Raw genomic sequence first — 6,766 nt, forward strand, 5'->3', positions numbered from 1 at the left:
TTTGTTCACACGCATTGCTGTACTTCTGTGTTTCATTATGCTCAATGAAATTTCTTTTCATAGACACTGTATCAATTCTAATAACCTTTTTTGGTGTTTGTATACTTGAGTTCGCTGCTTATAACTGGTATATCAATGTACCGTGTATGGTTTTGCTGCCTGCCAGGCACTGCCGCTCAAGCCTTCAAAGGCTTTGGCAGGCGTGTATGAATGTACTGCTTTGATTATTGGCAATAAAAGTATTATTATTATTATTATTATTATTATTATTATTATTATTATTATGTCACGTTGGTGGTTCGCGAGCCCTAGTGGTGTCGATAAACGTACAAAATTGTGTGTATTCACCTATTCGTTATATTGCGCCAGGGGTTTTTCGGGACACGAAACCGGAGGGAAGAACGGAACGGAGTAGAAAAATTTTCCCCGGGCATTTAGCCACAGAATGCAAAGCATTAAAAGAAAAAGGGGTGGTCGAAGCTTAAGACATTTGCTAGCCGAACGTTCGAAACATTGCCATTGCAAGGTCACCGAGGTTTAAGGTGTGCAGAGGCGGGATCGTCTTCGGGCGCTTTCGCAAACACGAAAATTGTCCCGGAAAGCGAAGATATATAGGCTGCCTATCAGGGTGAGTCCTCGCTCTAGCTTATATATTTCTTTCGCACGTCTACAAAGTTAAATACAGGGTGATCAATTTTAAGTTTTATCGAATTCTTTTAAATATCGCCGGTGCCAGATACCATAATTCTTGTATTTGAGCTGGATTATTCGAAGGGGCGGACATTACTGGTACGATAAATTGAAACAAATACTAACATAATTAAACATGACTAATTAACCTAGTAATTAGTTACCACACGGCGCGTATTTCAATTTACGGATTGTAGTCGGTGAGCTTGCAAGGCATATCCCCTTGAAATGAACTTCGAGGATGACACCGGTTTCGAGATATTTTCCAAAGTGTGGAACGAAATACTTGGGCGTTCCAGTTACTTTAATGCTTCACTGCATAAACGAGCGTTTTGTTAAAAAAGTAAGTCGAACAACAGTGCATTTATAGGGAAGGTTGATGGCGCACATCTCCAAACTGGCGTCATTCCGAAAATTCATTCCAAGCGGAGACGCCTTGCAAGCTCGCCGGCTGCAATTCGTGAATTGCAATATGTGCCGTAAAGTAAATAATTAAATGAATAATTAGTGGATTTTGATTAACTAGCTAAATGTGCGTTTTGATTTCTCGCGCAAACAGTGTCCGCGCCTCCGAATAATTCAGCCCGAGAACTACAATGACGTTATCTGCAATAGGATATTTTTAAGAATGCCATAAAACTTGAAGTTGATCACCCTGTATAAATCCTTAGGTTTTACGTGAAAATGCCACGATCCGATTATGGTGCGCGTTGCGACTGGTGATTTGCGGGGATCAATTTTGACCACTCGGGGTTCTTCGACGTGCACCTAATGCACCCTGTGTAATAGCGTTCTTGCATTCCGGCCCCCTCGGAATGCGGCCGCCGCGGCCGGCATGAAACCCTGAACCTCGTGCTCAGCAAGGCAGCGTCCTAACCACTGCGCTACGCCAGCGGGCCTTCCTCGCATGTATGTCTTCGAGAATGCATGTAACAGCCGGCGTGAAGCGCGTACAGCCGGGCGATCTTTATCATTCATGACTCCTCGGCTACTCATTCGCGACTAACTGACCCCTCGTGCGCTGCCCGCAAGTATAATGGGGCCGGAAGAGGTGCACGAACGCACGAGGCGTGCGAGAAGGGCGTACGACGCCGTTCCTGGCAGACTCGAATGCGCTTGCGTGATTCATCGTCCGCTTAGCGCAAGTCATGCATCACTCCGCCTGTATTCACGCTTGGTTACTTCGTGGCGTTCGGCCTCTTCCTTTTTATTTCGTTTTGCCGGGTTCGTAGTCTCCGGCGAAGTGGCCGAGCACATGCAGACACCGAAACCGGCCCAGTGATCTAACGTCTGTATGCAATTCGAAGCTATCCACAAACAAATACACACTGTCCAGCGCCCAGCTGGTATACATTCGCATGAAGCAGACACGCTATGGCTGCCGTATAGGGGTCCTCTCGCAGTTATTGTCACGCGTAACGAAATATGCAAGAAGCGCAGAATCGATTCGTGACCCTATGAAATGCTGCCACGGTTCGCGGACAGCTCGATGAGCACAAATGCAATCTGCAGTTGGCATGCGACGTTGTTATAGTGAAGACGTTGATATATGATGTGCGTCACAGGATAACATTAGCCGTTTTGGGTACTGCTGTCATAAGTTGACTCAATTCCTGAAACTTTAGCCCGAGTGAGTAGAGAAGTAATAAAGATCACAGATTGTACTCGGCACGTCAGCCTTAGGTCCACAGACGGTCTGTTGAAGTGCGGTAATGGGAAATCAAACGCGAAACATCAAACGTAGAAGCGGCACAGCTCAATTGCCCTTTATGATGTCCTCAGTACCAAAGTTATTGAACACGGAGGTTCGCTCTGTTGCATTAACTGAATATTGTGTTGAAAACCACCAAAAGAAAAAAAAAATGCGGCGGATACTTTCACCGCCTTCAGATCGCAGGGTTCCCTATTCATGGCACAAGTTTAAGGCTTTACATTCTCGGGAGGAACATTTTAAATATCATTTCCCTTTCTCATCAGAGTAATTAGATATAAACAGTTGTTAATTTAAGCTGCACCTTTTGCAATGTTTTTGTTTCGCAGCATGCGAAATTCACGCTGCGAAAGCTAAGCAGCTGACAGCGCGAGACTGTGGACCTGTGCCACAAAGAGAATTCGCCCTGCTGTATGCTCCCTCAATCTAATTCACTTTTTGGCAGAATTTTATGAAGTTGAGCTGTTTCTGGTATTTTTTTTTTCAGTGATACCTGTTATGGGCTCACCCCTCTAATCGATTTTATGTCCGCTGGTGTCCAGGTGAAAATTTCATAGACGAAAATTGGCCGTCAGTGTGGTGCCTGGACCCAGCCGTAACACAGGCCGACCCGCCATGATTGCGTAGTAGCGGTGGTGTTGCGTTGCTAAGCACGACGTAACAAGATCAAATTCCAGCCGCGGGGGCCGCATTTCGATGGGGACGAAATGCAAAAACACACGTGTACTTAGATTTAGGTGCACGTCAAAGAACTACAGGTGTTCAAAAGTTTTCCGGAGCCCCTCCCCCCCCCCCCCCCCCACTCCCTCATTGCGGTGTGCATCATAATCAGATCGTGGTTCATGCGCGTAAAACTTCATAATTTGTTTTAGTTTCATCAACACTCGCTGATCCTGAAGGCAAAGTAAAATATGTCACTGGCTATCTGATCCTGATGCGTGGGCATGGTGTCTTTCCTCGCGACGGTTTTGATGCGATAGCATTAAGCAGGTTCCAAAGGCAGTGTACGAAGCGTGGATAGGGCCGATCCTGACACCTGCCGCACTACACATATATTGTGCTCTTTACAAAGGTTTCTAATGAGCACGGGCTGGTCCAATTGCCAGTGCACGATATGGGCCCTCGCAAGAGTCTTCAAGCAATAGCGTTACGCGGTTCAATACAGCTTTCGGCGACGAAAGGACGTAAGCCCTAGCCGGAACAACTGGTGATGTGAGAACAATGGAGCGAAGGAGCAGGCTGTAATTTGACGTGGAGAGGCAAGTGACAGGAGGAGCGGCGGCTGTTGCAAGTGTGGGGCGGACACGTCAGATTGCGCCGTATATATGCTCTCCACCACCCTACTTTGTGTGGGACAGTTATCAAGTGATAACTTGAAACTGTAAGAGCGCACAAAGACGAGAACGTCTTTGTGCAAGTAAACCAACTAGCCACGTTGTCCTACCTGTTGTACAAGTGATAACTGTTGCTCATGTAGACAAATATGTTTTTATATAGTTAGTTTACTGGATGAGGTGCATGGTTTGTTGGATAGCGATAGCTTGTCGTGCATGCACCGTTGTGTGTGTGTGCGTGTGTGTGCGAGTGCGTAACCACTGTGAGTCTTAACGTAACGAAATTGCAAAGTGAATCCGTATAGTAAAGGAGTGCGGATTGATTTAGATCACCTGGGGTTTCTATAACGTCCACCCAAATTTAAGCACACGAAGCGGTTTTGCATTTCGCCTCCGTCGGTATGGGGCCACTGCGGCCTGGAATCGAACCCTCTACCTCGTTCTCCACTTGACCATTGGTGGTGTTATGGGATCGCACGCAGCGGCAGGTTGACAGCACCAGTAGGTCAGTACTTCACGTGTCATATTAACGCACGCATGACTATGACGTAGAAAAGAAAAGCCAGCCCAATGTTGAAAAATAATCACCTATCGATAGGATCTCATAATGCTATCGAAATAGAGGCAATCCAGTGAAGGAAGGGAACTTCCAAGCTTCTTTTTGTTTAAATATGCCAAATGTTGCATTAACGAAATTAGGTGCTAGACGCAAATCCAAAGCTATTTTTCCCGTTCACAAGGTAAGGCCACCCCGAATGCTCCTTAATGGAAGCGCTAAGTGCTTCCCAAAACAGCGATTGCAGACTGGAGAAAGATGATGGCACGACGACTACGGCACGATGACGTGACGACGGTTCCTAAAAGCTGACGGCCGACGGTGGCGTCGCGACGATGCTGGCCACGGCAGGAGTGCAACGACGACCGAACGACGCCGAGAGCTCTGAAGACGGTATTCGACAGCCGAGGCAACGCGGATCCGCAGTCGATCCGTATCGTAGGATTAAGTTGCTTTCCTCCTTGACGAGCGCTACTGCCAGGGAAACGAGATAAGCGTTAACGTGATGTCGATACTTGTGGCGAAGGTTAACTGGAGAGCCCTTGACACGCTATCGGTACTATAGAAAGCGAATCGCCCTTGCTTCAACAAGTACGGTGGCTGACCATTCCCAACCGTTTGACCATGATGACATTTCGAGATATTTTCGACATGTCCAAAACTGTTCGGAAGGCTCAGAACTGTGTAAGATTGCAGGAATTTTGTAAGTTTACTTGCAGCGTTCATTTATGGAAAAACCCCGCACAACATGTTCATACAGTGTGCGATTTCCAAGGCCTGAAAAGTTAACAAAAAGGCCTCCTTAGAGCAGCCATGCAGTCTCGAAGCGTTTTTACGTAAAGTCAGTGTATAGGGAATCTTGAGACAGCATTCTTATGAAGAACGCGGAAAGTCAGGTAGCAAGCTACCGTACTCACGCCCGCATAAGCGACCCGCGAACTTAACGCCCCTTCCCCACGCTACATTCGGCCGACGACTATATACGAAAGAAAAAAAAATGAGCAGGCGCAATATATATTGTACGATTGTTGCGTCACATTACTGTGAAACTGCGTACACGCGCTTTAAATATGCACTTCTGGTGGTCACGTTTCAAGTGCGCGTGCATGGCCCAAAACATGCGATAGCGTGCGCACTGCGCCTTCGAGACTAGGTTACGGCCGACACATCGGGCGCAGAAAGCACCGATGCGGTCAGCGGATGCGACTGGGTGCATCGCCAGTATGCACTTCCGCGCACGTGCCAGCACGGCGTAGACGATTTCTGACCATCCTAGATGCGCACATGAATCAGCTTCAATGTTACCCATCCGCCCGACTTAAGGCAACCCGATTCGGTCCAGACGTTTCACTGCTGTCTTCAGAAGGGTTATCCACATGCGCGCACTAGACTAGCTAATAACCTAACCAGCCATGTAGCTGGTTCTCAGCTTTTTCGGCCATTGCAGATTATTCGATAGGGAAGAAAGAAAACATGATGCAACTGCAGAAGTAAAGTTGTTTGGTGCCGAAGGCAAGTCCACTATATGTATCTTGAGCCGAACACCCAGTTCCAAGATGCACATCACTAAAATTGCTGAGAAATGCATTGATGTACCGCAGAACCTTTTTCGCACGAAGCGTTCCTTGGTAAGTGAGGGAAGAAACTTCGTGGGACACCAATGCAATTAGTGAGAAATTTTATACGCGAATATCTCGAAACTGGAGCGTATTTAAATTCTTAATTAGCGGTCATTCGTTGGCCATCCATTCATCGGTTTCGCTGTTTCACAAGTGCATCTGTGGATTTCTTTCGCTCTTTTAAATAGCTAAGCTCCTCAGTGAAGCATCCTTATTATGGAGCACTCACGTGCACTTCAAGAAATCTCCCAAAGGCAACTAAAGGTACACGTAGTACTAAAGTTTGACAATTTCACAGTTGTGTTACTTGTTTGACAAATTGTGTGCTGGATGTGTGTTTCATTAGCTACTGAGTTTGTTTGAAAATAGGAAGGTCGTCCCCGCCGCTTGTCCGTACAGAAAAGATTGTCGTTACATTCCCGACCCTGTGACTTCTGCAGTGGGCACATTATGTTGCGCGTTACGTTCTTCTTTGCCATCTTAAGTACAAGATGTGATCGAAGCTGTATTTGTGACGTAGAAAGGCATAACAGGGTAAAGCTAATGAGTCAAAAATTGTCAGCGCACTTTTAAGTGTCCGCCGTGCACATTAACACACTGACTGCTCACCGAAAATCCTCGTCAGATCTCTAAGTTTGCAGGGCCACATCGTCTCCATGAAAAGAGTCGTGATTAGGATGCAACAAAGACATCTTTCGAATCAAAACTTTAACTGATAGAGTTCTACAAGTCGCCCACCCCTCTCCCTTTCTGTAACTAGTTAACATTATATGACCCCGTAGTTTTTGGGACGGAACTTCAATAACGTAATGTCAATAACACAGATCTTGACCGTGGAAAGTAAAGCATTCGGTTC

Source organism: Dermacentor albipictus, chromosome 1 (assembly GCF_038994185.2).
Source record: "Dermacentor albipictus isolate Rhodes 1998 colony chromosome 1, USDA_Dalb.pri_finalv2, whole genome shotgun sequence".
In the NCBI taxonomy this organism is placed as follows: Eukaryota; Metazoa; Arthropoda; class Arachnida; order Ixodida; family Ixodidae; genus Dermacentor; species Dermacentor albipictus.